Raw genomic sequence first — 16,658 nt, forward strand, 5'->3', positions numbered from 1 at the left:
AATCCACTGAAAACAAATGCTATGAATAAATGCTATGTAAGAAATGCCTGATGGGTTCCAACTAAGTAAGTGAAGAACATAGACCTTAGAACAGAGAATAAAAATAATTAACCTGTGAATGTTGTTAGGAGAGATTTCAATTCTTTCAAAGATTCATGCAGAGAAAATAACTTGAAGTTAAAAGAAAGAGATTTGTTTTTTATGGAAGAAGAATAAATGCTGTTTTCTTTGCCTCTTAAGTTGGAAAATGAGATGAGAGACAGAGGTAAGAGAATGGGGAGATGGGTCTAATCTTATCTACATGAAGACTCTTCAGGACAGATATACTGGCTATCAGGGCCCATCATTCTACATGAACCTAACCAAGCCCACTCTATTTACCTTACCTTCTTAAAGGTCAATAAAAGCAACGCTGACTTTGCTTAAAGCTCCCATTTTGAAATCAATGGGATTCCCTCCCTTTCATGTGTACTACAGAAAAGCTGCCACCTCTTATGACAGCCCTCAAAATTAGACACCTCTCCCCATAACCTGTCTAGACTAGGCACATACAAACCCTCATCATTGAGTTGGGAATGTTGGTGCTATTGTTAAAATTGAGGAAATATGGGATCCCTGGGTGGCGCAGCGGTTTTGTGCCTGCCTTTGGCCCAGGGCGCGATCCTGGAGACCCGGGATCGAATCCCATATCGGGCTCCTGGTGCATGGAGCCTGCTTCTTCCTCTGCCTATGTCTCTGCCTCTCCCTCTCTCTCTCTCTGTGACTATCATAAATAAATAAAAATTAAAAAAAAATTGAGGAAATATGATTCTCTGTGTTTATTAAAAACTGTCTTACTTTCATCCATCATTTGAAATGAAGAGAGAAAAGTAGAAATCAAAATAAAGTTAAGATCATTAGTGCCCCCCTCCTAGGATTTTATGTAAAATTAAGAAAATAGGAAAACAAAAAAAGCTAAAGCAAGTGGTAACTGCCATTTCTAAGCTTCTGTTTCTTCAGAAACACTAACTGATCCCATTTTGAAAACCAAGCTAAGAATTATTTGATTATATGACTATATGGATTAGTAACTGTAATAATCATAATAATCACAAATGTACCGCAGTGTATTTCAAGGATGCACTCTATGTATGCCACCATGGCTTCTGCTCCTCCTTGTACCTCCTCACATTGCTAAATACCACTAACCCAGTGAAAACACCAATGATAGGCAGAGCACTTTGAAATCAAGTGTTCTCTAAGGTAAATGTTACCATTTGAATTTGAAAATAAAAAGATGGAGCTCAAGTTGTTAAAATCCTGAAATTTAATTATCAAAATATGTGGTTGGGGGGGGGGGGTTGGTGTTTTGTTTGTTCTTTAATTTGAGAGTGGTCATAGGCCATGATATTAGTAGCTCTTTTCAATGTAGGGCAGTTACCATTTGCTTTAGCTTTTTTTTCCCCCTGTACATTTGTAATAAGCACAGAAATCTCCTTTCAAGATTTTTTTTTGAAGTGTGGCAGTCTCTTTCAAGTAAGGAAGGGGTCCAAACTAAAATGAACATATAATAATGTTAGTAAATTGAACTCATATACTTAATACCTTTTTGAATTTACATCCACTTCTGTTGATAATTCACTGTAATAAACGCTGAGTACTTGCTAAGTTCTGGTGGCCTCCAGGAGTGCTCTTCCTGCGGTTCCAGTTACGGTGTATGTGTACATTGACTTCACAAAGCATCTGACTTCTGGCCTCTCTGTCTCCCTCAATACTCTAGATGCTGAGATTCAGGTTATATCCTCCAAATCTCAGTCCCATCATTGCCTGCATCATCTCCCCTCTCTGATTCTCCTACCCAGCAGAGTAGACTGAGTCTAAGCTCACGCAGACTGAGTTTTCACCTCAGCTCTATTAATTTACTAGCTGAATGAACTTAGTAAACATATTTTTGTCTATCTGACCTATATGTAAGGTGGGAATTAGAATATCTATTTTTCAGGGTTGTTAAGATAATTAGAAATAAATTGACGTACTAGGCCCTCAGTTTACGAAAGTTATTATCATCTCTCTAGTGCTTCAAGAAACATAGTCAACTTTTAGCCTCTTTTATGGTCTAACCTTCTTTTTCTCATTGATATTTCCTCTGATCTTGCTTTTTTGTTTATCTTGAATTAGTATATTTTCCTGTTGCATTGTAAATGGCTATTGCAGATAATCCACAAAGCCTTTGTGAAACTGGCAGTGAATAATATAAACAAACAATATAAGCAAACATATAAAATAAAACAAATAAATATGGCCTTTGGCCACAAATTCCCAAAGCCTCAAATTCTCCAGTTTTAAACTCTGTCAACAATGATGATAATTTATAAATCCCAAAGAACCAACAAAGTGGGAAATGTAAAATTTAACACAGGGCTTGTCTGTGCAGAAGCAATACTAATTGCAGTCATTTATGTCAACAGCTTACCTTTTATACCTAATTACCATGCCTCAAAATTGCATTATGTATATCATTAGGTGTGTGTCAAATTAACTCTGTTGTAAGTTTTATTTGATTATGCCACTACTCTTCTCACCTGCATGCTCACTTTTTATAGTTTGTTGCTTATGTACCATGGTCAATTGCTCTCGGGCTCAAAAAAAGAGAGAGAGAGAGAGAGAGAGAGAGAGAGAGCAACCATTGGAGAGAAGAGGACTAAAACATGTGATATCTACCACCGAAAAATTGATTGTTGGGGAAGAGAGGGGTCCAGCCTATTAATTTGATGGTCCTAATGTTAGCCTGCTCCTGCCCACTGTAGCTTTGGGTTTTTTCATTCCCTTGGTGGCAGTAACTGTCTTTTTTATCCATTAGTTTAGGAAAATCTGACATGGTAAAAAGATGAGATTTAGTAGATGTGGATTCAAAGCTCTACCATTTACTTGGCATAAAGTGATTGGTGTATATTTCCTGACTGTGCATAATCTCAGCTTCTTCAAATAGGAATGCTAATACCTCTTTCATAGGCTCTTTATAAGAGTAAACAATGTCTGTGAAGAATAGGAATACAGTTTAGTGTTTGGGAAGCTCTAAATAAGTGGTAGGTTCTCCTATCTTCATTTTTCAAATGTATCCATCCCTCCAGATAAGAATCCCTGAAGTCCTTCAAAACCTGGATGAACTCTTTTTCCTTGTGGATTCCCTAGAATCCTTTATTCTTTCATACAGGCAGACATGTTGTTTGCTGATATTTGATAATGCGCTCAGATATGACAGTTGGCTTTCAAAAGAAGACCATAACCTTCTTACCCTTGCCTGCCTGCTTGGTTTTAAGCTAAGCCTTTGAAGTGTCACAACTGGAGTCACATAACATCATATATTATGTGTACAAGGAAACGTAAGGGTACCTTGTCCAGTACCTTCATTTTCAATGAGGAACACTGGAATCCAGAAAGGTTAAATGACTTCACTATGGTCTCACAGCTGGTTAGTGACAAAACAGGAACAAAATGTTCACACTGATCTTTCCACTAAGTACAAAGGTTGGCAAACTATGACCCACAGGCCAAATATGACCTGCCTCTCATTTTTGTAAATAGAATTTTATTAGAACAGTGACATATTCACTCATTTACATATTGTCTATGATGTTCCTGCTACAACAGCAGAGTGAATCGTTGTGACAGAGACCATATGGTCTGTAACACCAGAAATTTACTATCTGGCACTTTAGAAAAAGTTTGTGAACCCCTGATCAAGAACAGTTCCAAAACTCCAACTCATGAAGTGAGCTATCACCCAATTATTTTCTTTTTTTAATCTGAGTGGAAAAGCCAACAAACCAACAATGTTCAACATTTTTTCATCTGCAGTGAGTTTTATATCCCAAGAGATACACCGTGTCACTAGTGAAATGTCAATGTTAAAGGTAGCTGTTCCCATTAGGGGACAGGATTGTGTAAAGCATGTGGTAAAACCCATAAAACATACATGTCTCTGAGTCACTTCACATAAACTTTCTCCCTCGGGTCTGTGCTGACCACTAAGGAGTTCTTACTGAAAGGAAGAGACGTGTGTGTGTGTGTGTGTGTGTGTGTGTGTGTGTGTGTATTGGGGTGGGGGTGAACTGGAATATCCCTGTGGGTACCGAAGGCAGCTCACTGCCTTAGTCATCAACGTACAATCTACTGGTCATACAACACACCTCCAGAACACTTACTCTCCACCTACAACAGTCAATTCAGGTTCACCTTATTGATAGGAAGAAACACCAAATGCCAACCCTGTTCAGGTAGAAAGGTAACACCCAGGCTCTGTTCTTAGAAAAAGGCAGCTGTGAGCAAGACCCAACATGCAGCAGGATTCCCAGCACAACTTGTCAAATGCTTCAATAAATAATCACTAAAAATGACTGTAATGCCCCTTCTCTGTTTCACACTTAAGAAAACTGAGCCTCAAAGGTTTTTGAACTAATGGGAACACTTAGGGACAAATCTTTAAATACTAGCTAAGTCTTTTGCATGCTTATTATGTACCAGGCTCTGCTCCATAAACTCTGCATACATATTAGATCATTCAGTCCTCCCGATAACTCTGTAAGGTAGGGTTTGTTCTGATCTCATTCTACAGAGGAGGTAGCTGAGGCACAGAGACGATAAGGGACTTCCCTGGACCAATCACATTGCTGAGTGCATGATGGAGCTAGGGTTTACCACACCCAGTAGTTCTAGGTCTATAGATACTTAAGGATTAGGGAAAATGCTCACCTTCAAAGAATTCTACTCTGGGCCTGACACAGACATTAGATATTGCCATTCCTACAGTAAGTAATTGTTGTGCTGTGGTTGGACATCAGCCTAATGATGATTATTTTCCTTCCTTTCGCAGATGCACAAACTGAGGCTTGGAAAGCAAGATCACCTTCAGGTCATTCTGATGATCTGTAGCGGATCTGGGGTCACAGTACTACTGCCTCTCTGATTCCAGTCTCTCCTCTTGCTCTCAAGGCATTTTTACTGTCCTACGATCCCCCCTCAGCTTTGCCAATATACCAAACTACCTGTTTATGTTGTTCAGACTTGGCCATGAGCGTCTTCAAGTCTTAATCCTATTTACTGATTGAGACTGCTGATTACAGACATCTGCCAGTTCAATTTGTCTGTGTTTTCTGAGATCATGTTACATCAACTGGCACAGATCTACCTTTTCCTCAAACCTTCTTTTAGAAGCACTTTCCAAAGCCAGCTGAAGTCTTGTGTCTGGAAGGCGTGACCAGTCATGCACACTGTCTCTAGAGCAGCAAAGGCTTTTTCCATTGCATGTGTCCAGAAGACACTTCACTGCTTTGGCTCCAAATTTTCAGTGGACTTGGTCACTGAGCTGACAATGGCTTACCCTGGAGTACCACAGTCACTTAATCTCTTTCTCTCAAAGGTACATTAATTAATTATTTATTAATTGAGTTCATGAATCCAAAAGGGCTCATAACAGACTTCAGCATAAACCCTTCCGCTCCCCTCTATCCTAGTTATGCATGTTAAAAATATATCTGCACCACCCTGAAAAGCAATGCAAGGATTAAGGTGCACAAACAAATTAGCCAAGGGAGAAAAATAAACATAGTAAGAAAAGGTAGCTTCTGGGAGAAGGGAAAGAAAGAGTGAAAATCCTATTGTTTCCTAATAAGCCAGTTAAAGTGGATATAATTTAAGTTGACCTATCACTGATAACATTTTACACACATGCTCATGCACATACACACACTTCATTTACCTCATGATCTTTCTTTTCATGTGCGGACATAGACCATAGGTTCATTTGAGAATTCCAAAGGCTAAAAGTGCTTTGGCAAACTCAAATATGATTAGAGGAGGTTGAATAGCAGTTGTTGAAAGAGCTAAGAGTATTCAGAGTATAAAAACGAAGGTCAAGTTGGGGCATTATCACCGCTTTTGAATATCTACAGGGCAGTCATGTAGAAAATGGAATAGACTCATTTCATTGTTCCAAAGTGCAGAGCCAGGATGACTGATGGAAGGTACAGAGGCAAGTTTTGGCCAACATAAGTATAAAAACATTGAAACAATTAGTTCTATCAAAAAAGGAAATGGTTTGCTTCTGAGAATAGTAAAGTCTTTCCTCATGAAGTAATTTAAAAAGAGGCTTGTGTGGGTTACCTGTCAAGGATTTTGTAGAAAGAATTCACACATTACTTGAACAATGGTGGTGGTTCTCAGATGCAGCTATTAAAAATTCTGAGACTGGGGCCTCACCCCACAGATTTTGGTTTAATGGTCCACAGTGGAGCCTAGACATTAGGATATTTAAAAGTTCCCCATCTGGGCAGCCCGGGTGGCTCCGCGGTTTAGCGCCGCCTTCAGCCCGGGGTGTGATTCTGGAGACCCGGGATAGAGTCCCACGTCGGGCTCCCTGCATGGAGCCTGCTTCTCCCTCTGCCTGTGTCCCTCTGTATCTCTCATGGATAAATAAATAAAATCTTAAAAAAAAAAATAAATAAAAGCTCCCCATCTGATTCAGTGTGCAACCAGATAAAGAACCATGGGGCTAGGGAAGGCATTCATTTTATTCCTCACTCTGTTGACAGATATTGATGGAGCAAATACCAGAGGCCTGATTCTTTGCACTGAGGAAGGGAAAGTAGCAGATGCTAGTGGTACGCACTAGTACCCCTCACCCCTAACACTTCAATACAACAGACTTCTCACTGCAGCACCTGCTTTTCATCATATGAAGATTTTGTCTTCCTGTAAGAGGCCTCTTTACACATCCCATAGCAGGACAGAAGTGCCAGAGCATCATTCCTCCTTGGAAGTATACCTCAACCCAGGATGAATGGGAACTCACTCATCCCATAGATGGGTAAATCTGAGGCGTGTGTTCTACACTGGCCCTCACAGTTTCTTGGGTAGAATTAAGGTCCAACCACCTCTCCCCACCTCCATTTGCCAATAACACCCATTTTGTGATACCTTCTTTCTCTTCTCTGCACCCTACAAACTCCTTTCATTTACCTCCCAAACAAACTCTTTGCAGCTGAATAACTATCTCAGAGTCTGCTCTGAGGGAATCCCAACCAGGCTCATTCAGACTTGGGGAGCTCACATCACAATGAGGAAAGCCAATCAGTGAGCAAATCTTGTAACTAAGAGGGACCATATCCTAAATATTCAGATGAAATGGAAGGCTCTGGAGGTTACCTAGCTGCTGCATTACACTCTGTTCTCAGGTAGCCAAATTGGGATCTGAGTCAAGCATAATTTGATGCCAGGGGTCATACTCTAAGCCTGCATTTTATGTCCTCTCTAAATGATAGAGTCTATCATTTTAAATATTTATTAAGCAGCATTTATTGTACATACCCTCCCCACATTTTGTCTTCATATTTTTGTCTAGTTTTCTATTTTTTTCCAGTTTTTGATCAATGTCATTATCCTTTCTCCCTTCTTCAGAAAATCAATGGATGGTATGAATTATTTAAATCATGTCATTATGGTATGAAGGGTTAAATTTTTATAAATCTGTCAGTAATCCTGACCTCAACCTCCAACCTCAGCCTAAGGGTAGTTTTAGGTTGGCTAATCACTCCTGGAATATTCTAAGTGGAATTAACCCCAGTGATCGTCTAGATGACCTTGATTCCAGAATTTTGTACAGAGCCTCACCAATAGTTTCCATAGCAACCAAAGTTGATAAATGAGGATGATTCTGATTTGCCTGTCTCTGAGTTACAACTTTCTTTTAATAGGAAGCTAGAGGAGAAATATGAAATGTGATTATCAAGCAGAGGGGTATATCCTATTATAGGATAGGATTACCAGCTATTTTGTTCTGAAATTTAGATTCTGGCTTGTCTGTTCTCTTCAAGGTCCTTCAAATCTGTCATGTTCTTCTCCCACACCCTGCCTTGTGATGCTGTCTTTCTTGGAATGCCCTCCATTTTCCTCTGCCTTTCTGTATTTTCTCCAGCTACTAGTTCCGTGTCTGCCACCTTCTCCCTCAACAAAATCTCCTCTTAGCCTTATTAACAAGTATCAATTCTAGGGGATATATAGATTTTAATTCCATACGATGTATATAATGATTATGTTGTTGTGCTTAAGAACAAAGAAGTTGGCAAAAGGCAGGTCTGTGATTCTAGCTCTGCTACTTAACTCCTGAGGCTTTGGGCTATTGGCTTCATTTGTCAGGGTCTCAAATTTCTTCATCGGCAAAATTTGTATTACAGCAGAACTGACCATCTCTGTGGTAAGGGATTCATGGGATAGTGGACGGGATATCTTAGCACAGTGCCTGGCATGTAGTGTACATTCAGTAAAAAATAGCTAAATCAGGATCCACTTTCATAGTTGGGTCTCTTCATGAGGGAACACTCACATCAGGAGCACGAATGGGAGAGTCAGACAAATTCTGTTTCATGACTCTCCTACATGTGCACAGGTTTGCGGATAGAGCACATTCTGCCATCACCTACTTCACATAACGTTGATTGAGTTTAACCCAATGAATCACTACATGGAAGCACCAACTATGGTGCTTTTGGTGGATGTCCCATGCATTTATTTCTCTTGCCTCACTTATCTTCTTCCCTTTACAAAGTTGTAATTTCCTTAATAACAATAAGTGTCTGATGTTCACCAGATAATTAATGCATTGTTATATGACTGAGGATACATATACCTTTGGCGTGACCACATGCAGAGCATGTGCATGCTAAGCTAACAGTGGATGTTCTTGATCCCTGGGTCTGAGGGCTTTGCCCACCTAGGCAGGAGGATAAATAGAGATTGTTTAGGCTGAGGAGACAAGGGAGCATCGTCATCTATATGAGGCAACTTCATAAAGCTAGGTCCTGGGTTATCTTTCTGACACAGCAGTCTCGAAATGTAGATATACATAGTTTTAAATGAATTCATCTTGGCAATCCTCTTAAGGGCCTAAGGCCAGTGAGTTAAGACGTTTAATTGAAATTCATATGACAACGACAACAGAGGAGAACATTTTTAAAGTGTTGAAACATAGACTTAATTAGTAGCCCATTAGGAGGTCCAATTAAGGAAGAACATCTTAGCGATGCAATGTCTAAAATCACACAACCAGTAAGTGGCAGAACAGATTTTTAAACCTGGTTCATCATACTTCCAAGTCCTCCTGGCAGGTTAGCAGCACTGAGCAAGTCCTGGCAAGGTTAGCAGCACTAAGTAAGACCACTCGCTCAGGAGGGTGGTCAGAGAAGGGACAGCGACCATGTGAGCAGACAAAGCAGGAAGAGCCTGAAGAACAAGAAGGTTGAATATGTTTCTGTCACTTCTGTTTAGAAACTTTCCATGGCTTAGCATTGCTCTTAAGATGCAGCCCCAGTTCCTGATACTAGCCATAAAGCTTTCCAGTATGTTCTCGGTCCAATTCACCCTGAGTCATGGACTGCTTCTCCTCACTGTACTCAGTGAACTATTTGTCACCCAGGAATTCTTTCAATGGTAGGCTCTCTTTCCTATGGCTCTTTTTTTTTTTTTTAATTTTTTTTTAAATTTATTTATGATAGTCACAGAGAGACAGAGAGAGAGAGGCAGAGACACAGGCAGAGGGAGAAGCAGGCTCCATGCACCGGGAGCCCGATGTGGGACTCGATCCCGGGTCTCCGGGAACGCGCCCTGGGCCAAAGGCAGGCGCCAAACCACTGCGCCACCCAAGGATCCCCTCCTATGGCTCTTGATATATGATCTTCTCTGTCCCACTCTCGGGAATTAGCTAGGACACCCCCTCCTAGATCAAGTCCTCTACTTAGAACTCACTTGTGGATCTTCAGCACAGAGCTTAACACCTGGACAAGCAGTAGGGCCAAGAGGCTGCCTCCCTGCTGCTCACAAATGACAAGGGGATTGTTTTGGCAGCAACAAAAGATGTACAGGTAGCCTGGCCAGATGTAAGTTGTCCAATGTTTGTTGCTTCTGCTAAAGCTCTAGGATTTTATTTTGTAGTCAGGGTCACAAAAAGAGAAGGAGTGCAGCCACTTGGATGCCATGATTTTTCCCTTGGATTCTCACTACTCATCCCATGCAGCTCTTAGAACTCACAATTGTCCTTAAAAATTGTTCTTTTTTTTCATTTATATTTTCCTTCTATTTGAAGAAAATTTCTTAGCCATGGAGAAGTAATGCAGAAAATCATGCTGTTTGCCTTGGTAACACATCTTTTTTTAAGATTTATTTATTTGTCTGATAGAAAGAGAAAGAGAGATAGAGAGAGTACACAAGTAAGTAGAGCAGCAGGCAGAGGGAGAGGAAGAAGCAGGTTCCCTGCTGAGCAAGGTGCTTGACGGGGCTCTTTATTTCAGGATCCTAGGATCATGACCTGAGACAACGGCACAGGCACCCATGGTGACACATCTTAAAGAGAGTTCTGAATCCAAATAATGCAAACATAAAACTGGCTTGTTTGTGGTATCAACCTCTATTTTCACTACCATCCAAATAAAGTTCTTTTTCTGAGTTTGCTTCCTCAGTGACAGGCACTTCCTTGGATTACATGGTAGCAAACTCCTATTTCCCCTCCGTCCTGCATTTCAGTCTTCTTTGTAATGGCAAGCATCGACATTTAATGTCTAAATGGCCACATTCTCTCTTTACTCATTTATCAAAATTAAATGTAATATACAAGGACTCAAAATGATGGAATTACTGGAAGAATGGTGGAGTAGAGAGGGAGATGTGCACAGACAAACTGAAGGGAGTTATATGGTCTGGCTGGAAAGCCTTGAAGGGTTCCACAAAAACAATATATAAGATTAACAAAAGTTAAAAATGCTGTATTTGCCCACAATTTTATAAGAACTCAATACGTTCAAGAAAAACTGTTAATAAGATTCATTTATTCCCTCTGTGTATATATGTGTGTGAGTGTGTATGTAATGTATACTATTTTATAGGCATAGTTTAAGGAGCTTAGGGTATAACAGGGAACAAAAACAACACAAGTCCCCGCCTCATGGCATTTCCATGGTAAATTATTTTCTGAATTAGCTCTTGGGATATGTAAACCAAAGCTAAGTGAGAATATTCAAATAAGGCGATGTCCTCGAAATTTTGGAAAGCATGCTGCCTAGAGTGACTTAAACAGTAAACAATGTATTGAAGTAGCCCACAATCCTGAAAGACATGAGAGTTAACCTGGGAGACTCTGGGGTGGGGCAAGGCTTGAGAAGCATGGGTGAAAGTGCATGCAGTCAGGCATCTTCATTTATTCAAAAATCCTTTCAACTCATAATTATTGAATCCTTCACATGTATCAAGATCATGTTCACAAATGCAAATGGTGTGTTTTACCCACCATCTTTCCAGCATCCATGCCAGTATGTACTCCCTTTGGAATAGTCACTGTTGGAGACAGGCATCAAGAGATTATGCAGTATATTTATGTCTTGATGGACTGGGATCTTCTCAAAGTAGAGAACACTCAAGGAGGTAAGCTAGCCCAAGCCTCTGTGCAAAGCAAGAATTCTCTCTGGTACAAAGCCTGGCCCACTTGGGCTCCAGAGGAAAAGCAGCTCAGGAACATAGGTTGTAAGGAGCTCACTCCATCTCCTAACATCTAAGCTATGGCCAAGTATACTCTAGGGCTGCAGTGTTTTCAGAATGGCATCTGGAGCAAAATAGAATGCTTCTATGGCAATAATTATGAAAGGTTATTTCAGGTTGCAGAGCTTCAACCGAACTCTGTGTGGTATAATTTTGCAAGCCCAGTCTTCATTTCTGAAATCCAAAAAGATCTGAAATTAAACCACTTTTTCCCCCCATAGCTAATTTGATGAAGAAACCTAACCTGAACTAATGTAGGCTAACAAACTCTTTATTTCACTTTGTGTGAATATTCATACATTTTCCTATAGAAATATTAATGTGTTTGATCAAAAGTAATGCCTTAGACCTTACTGGAGTGTTAGTTAGTATACAGCGCGCACACTGAAATCTTTCTCCACATTTTAAAAAATTCTGAAAACAAACCTGTTGCCAAGGTTTCAAATAATGGGGTTGTGTTTTGGCTAAGACCCTCATTTCTTTATGACCCTCTTCATGATAGGCCTGACTCTGATCACCACCTTTTTAAATTGCAACTTTCCCTTCTCCTGAAAACTCTGTATCTTATCTTTTTCATATCACCTAATTACTTGGTACTACTAGCACCTGGCAAAGAGAAAGCATTATAAAATGTCTGTTAAATAAAGAAATGCTATGGTATTCATTTGGTATGTTTATTGCTCATTATCTGAATTGTGCACCTCTTACTTCCCAACCACCCGAAAGTGAGCTCCACAGGGTAGGGATTAGTGTACCCCAACTCCTTAGAAGAGTATCTGGCCATAAAAGGAACTCCATAAAACACAACAAATGAAAGAATTTATTAGTTTAGTTTATTGTTTTGACAAATAGAACTTAAAATATTCGTTAGTCAAATGATAGGTTTTTAAAATATTGTAACTAAAACAAAGAAATAAGAGAATAAAAAATCATCCATAATCCTATGATACAAGATACTAATAACAGTTTGATGTATCTTTCTATTTTTGTTTATTTTTGATTTATTTAAGGTTCAGTCACAAAGCATTCCCTGTCTTTGGGAAATATTCTTGGTAAGTATGAATTTTAACAGCTTAATACAATTCTGGCATACAGATACAATATAAATTATTTAAGTATTCTTCTAATGTAGGAGCTCATTTTCAAATATTTGCTTTCATAATTCTGAGATGAACATTGAAAACTCTTCACATGTCTCTATCTATTTGAGTAGATTTCTAGAAGAAGGACTCCTACCTAACGGGCTAGGGTGTTAAGCTTGTTAGCATTGAAAGAAATTGAATTTGATTTGAAAAATTTCTAATATTCTTGAGTCTTACCCCTGGTTCAGGAAAGATCAGGAAAGGTGGGTTTTGTGTGTCTGTTCATGTGTGTGTGTGGTGTGTGTGTGCCTGAGTGTGTGTGCACATGTTTCAGAACAAAACTTAGCAGTATGAGTGATTTGGGCACGTTCAGATCTGGGCACTTAGCAACGAGGAGGCAAACTGAAGTGGCAGCTTCCAGTGGAAAGTATACGTGCCCAGGTGTCAAGAAAGCTGGCACCAGCTTCCTGGCTTCAAATACCTGTTTCTCTCTCCTCCTCTGTGTTTTCCTTTCTCCTTGTTAATAGGCATGGTGACCTCTGCCTTACTGCCTTAAATGGGCTCTTCTGAAGATAAAGCAGTTCTCATGAAAGGCCTCTTAAAGTAAAAATTGCTGTTCAACTGCAAGGTGTTATTTATTCAACACACCAGCAATGGAAATTTGTGTCAGCTGTGTACTATTTACAGTCACTAGCAACATGTATCAAATCTCAATTCTTCCCATGAAATCCAAAGCTCAAAATCCCATTAAAGATACTTAAAACATCAAATCCTCCCTATAATTAATAACAATGATCGGGCATAAAATTCTCAAAAATAGACTTATCTTTATTCAGCAACACCAAGTACTAATGAGAAACTGAAGGAAGTAGATAATTATAGACCAGAGTCTCCTTTGCCACTCTAAAGAGAACCAAGAACATGAGCAAATTGAAGCCTTCCTCATGTGACAAGTGTACTATCTCTGAGTGTTGACACTGAGACCTCATCTTTTTTCCACTGAAGACAAGCAATGTCACAGTGCATACCACCCTGCTACTTTTTCAGGGGCTGGATGCACTTCAGGAGATTCTTTTAACTTATCTGTAGTGTGTCTCAATCAGCAATAATTCTTTGTTCAATGGCATGCAGATGATCAGCTGGCATTTTGTGGAGTTCTTCAACTCTTGGGACTCGTGTGTGTGTGTGTGTGTGTGTGTGTGTGTATGCCTGTGTGCTATGGTGTGCAATGATAGGAAACTTTTACATTAAATGCTTTGTTCTACACCATTTGTTGTGTTAGAAATATTCTAGGATTTCTTGATTCACGATAAAATCATGGCCTTTACCTAGGAGTGGCTCATAGTCTAATAAGAAAAAAGAATAAAATAAGTTAATGAGTAATGATCATGACAGGTTCATTTCCAGGATGAAGGGGAGTCTGAAGAGCTGCAGGGGTGAAGTGGAGAGGAATCCATCTCAGTATATGGCACCCTAATGCCATCCCCCAGGACTAATAGGGGTTATGCAAAAAGTGTTCTGGAGAGGAAACATTTGCTGTGGTGGGCAGAACAGAGCTTCTTGTAGAATTAGGAGTAAATCTAGAGAGCTGACACACAGCTCTGTGTGTGTGTGCATGTGTGCGTGTATTGAGAGAGAGAGACTAGAGGGAAGAAGGCAGCTGGAGAGAAATCATGTGGGTTCATATATGCCATGTAAGGAGATTAGGCTGAAGTAACAGAGCCGCCTATTCTTGTGTCAATAATCAAATTAAATAGGTTTTCTTTCAACCTCAGGGACTAATTCTTCAATTTGGTTTTGAGAGCAGAGCCCGGCTTCCTCTACAGCTCCACATATTCCAACAATGCCAGAACTGTTGAAGCCTCAATGTATGGCAGTTGAGGGATAAAATGGTGAATCTCAAAGAAACCCTTCAGTGAAAAAAACAAAGTTTAAGGCCTTTATGTGTGCTTGCTTCAGCAGCGCATATACTAAGGCCTTTATGAAAAGGCGTACTTTATCTCTAAAAGTCACAAATCGGTTTGTGTGACTGTGTGTGTATGTGACACAAAAAGCTATTTCGTACCAAAACTTCTTTCAATACTGCCCCATTAAGAATGCAAGATGCTCTAGAACAGTACTTTTGACTGATTTTAAGAACTCTGAGTGGGGCAACCCGGGTGGCGCAGCTGTTTAGCGCCGCCTTCCACCCAGGGCCTGATCCTGGAGACCCGGGATCGAGTTCCACGTCAGGCTTCCTGCATGGAGCCTGCTTCTCCCTCTGCCTGTGTCTCTGCCTCTCTCTCTCTCATGAATAAACAAATAAAATCTTAAAAAAAAAAAAAGAACTCTGAATGAAAAAAGTTACTGATAATTGCTCCATATGGAATCATGACACAAATGTTTTTAAGGAACCAGTAGACCTTGGCATATGCTTGCCCCTCTGCTCTTACTTGCTTGCTGCTATATAGGAAAGACCATGTGAAGAGGCAAAGGGAAAAGGAATGCAGAGATATTTTATCCCTAGTCAGTACCTGGGTTCTACTCAACTCTAATCACAAGCTCCCATGAGATGCTGATATTAAGAAGCATACAGGGCCTTTGGCCTGCCCTCCCCCAGCTTCCTCATCTGCAATGGATAATCTCTAACATTCCTCTTTGAGCTAACATTTTTCAATTCTTTGTTTTTCACTGAGGAAATCTATCACTGCTGCGGTTTCCCAGAAAATCCAGCAAAACTGAATTCAGCCCCCAAGTATGGATCAAGTGGGACAGAGAAGGCCTTGCTTGGCAAGGTATCCCCTTGGCTTATCTTCTGGTTTTTACCCCAGTACCCTTCTCTACATGCTGTTTACTTCAGCAAAACAACATTGGGCTCTAGGCTCACAACTGTCTGTTTACCATGATCCTGTGATTGCTTTTAACCCAGAATGGCCACCAACTTCTCCCTGTGTTTTTCCATCTCGTCAATGGCAATCTCAAATTGACCTTGATCTCTACAGCTTTGGACAATGTTTCTATACCTGGCAGCAGCATTGATATACACATACCTGTCAAATTCTCCTTACTATGGCATAAGCTTCTTGAACTAAGAGACTGGTTTTAGTTAAATTCCCTTAAAGCATCCAAAAGAGCAATGTCTTGTGTTTGTTCCAACATGTGAGTACTGATGAAGAAAAATTTCTCTAGAATCAGACTTTACTCATGTAATTTGGTTCTGAGCTATTAAAGCTACATAATTAGTGAATGGGCTCAGAGTTTATGTTAGATTACTATTCATGGTGAATAGATTTCACTGGGATTTTTCTCTATACCAAGCCATGTGGGGATTCAGCCAGAATCGAACTTTTACTTTCTTTCCTTTCTTTTTTCATTTATGTACAAATAAAATCTAGTTAAAATTAACATGAAGAGCAAAGTTGAAAAAAAAGTAACAGTGGAAAAATAACATCATGAATGTGGAATAGGTGGCTTTATTTATTCACCTACTTATTCATTCACTCATTCATTCATTCACACATTCAAAGAACACTGATGGGGGATCCCGGAGTGGCTCAGCGGTTTAGTGCCTGCCTTCGGCCCAGGGTATGATCCTGGGGTCCCGGGATCGAGTCCCATGTTGGGCTCCTTGCATGGAGCCTGCTTCTCCCTCTGCCTGTGTCTCTGCCTCTCTTTCTCTCTCTCTCTCTCTCTCTCTCTCATGAATAAATAAAAAAAAATCTTTAAAAAAAAAAAAAAACCAAGAACACTGATGGGATGTCAATGTTGAGGGGGAAACCTGTTCTAGGTGGTGAAATGTGCAGATGAAAAGCGCCATCTAACTCTTGAGAAATTCATGACCTGGTGAAGAAGACAGATGTGCACATAGAATGCAATGTAAGTCATGCTAAAGAAAAAAAAAGAGATAGGATAACCCAGGGGAAAAACATTTTATCCAACCTAGATTAGAAAGAGTCACCCCTCATAGAGGATGCTATGCCTACGTCCCTAAAGAGGTTGGGACAGGACATCCCCAAAGGGGGGTATAGTATAGTATAT

At 40.0% G+C, this 16,658-nt stretch overlaps 1 protein-coding gene and 1 long non-coding RNA gene across 2 annotated transcripts in view; one reads left to right on the forward strand and one right to left on the reverse strand.

The window, feature by feature from the left end:
- CNTNAP5 (contactin associated protein family member 5) overlaps positions 1-16,658 on the reverse strand; it is a 796,877-nt gene that overhangs the window by 676,806 nt on the left and 103,413 nt on the right. The gene's annotated exons all lie outside the window — the stretch shown is intronic.
- On the forward strand, positions 11,212-14,161 carry LOC140612088 (uncharacterized). Its single transcript, XR_012013399.1, has 3 exons — positions 11,212-11,445; positions 12,570-12,611; positions 13,169-14,161. It is a non-coding gene; the product is annotated as an uncharacterized lncRNA (long non-coding RNA).

The sequence above is a fragment of the Canis lupus genome, chromosome 20 (assembly GCF_048164855.1).
Source record: "Canis lupus baileyi chromosome 20, mCanLup2.hap1, whole genome shotgun sequence".
NCBI lineage: Eukaryota > Metazoa > Chordata > Mammalia > Carnivora > Canidae > Canis > Canis lupus.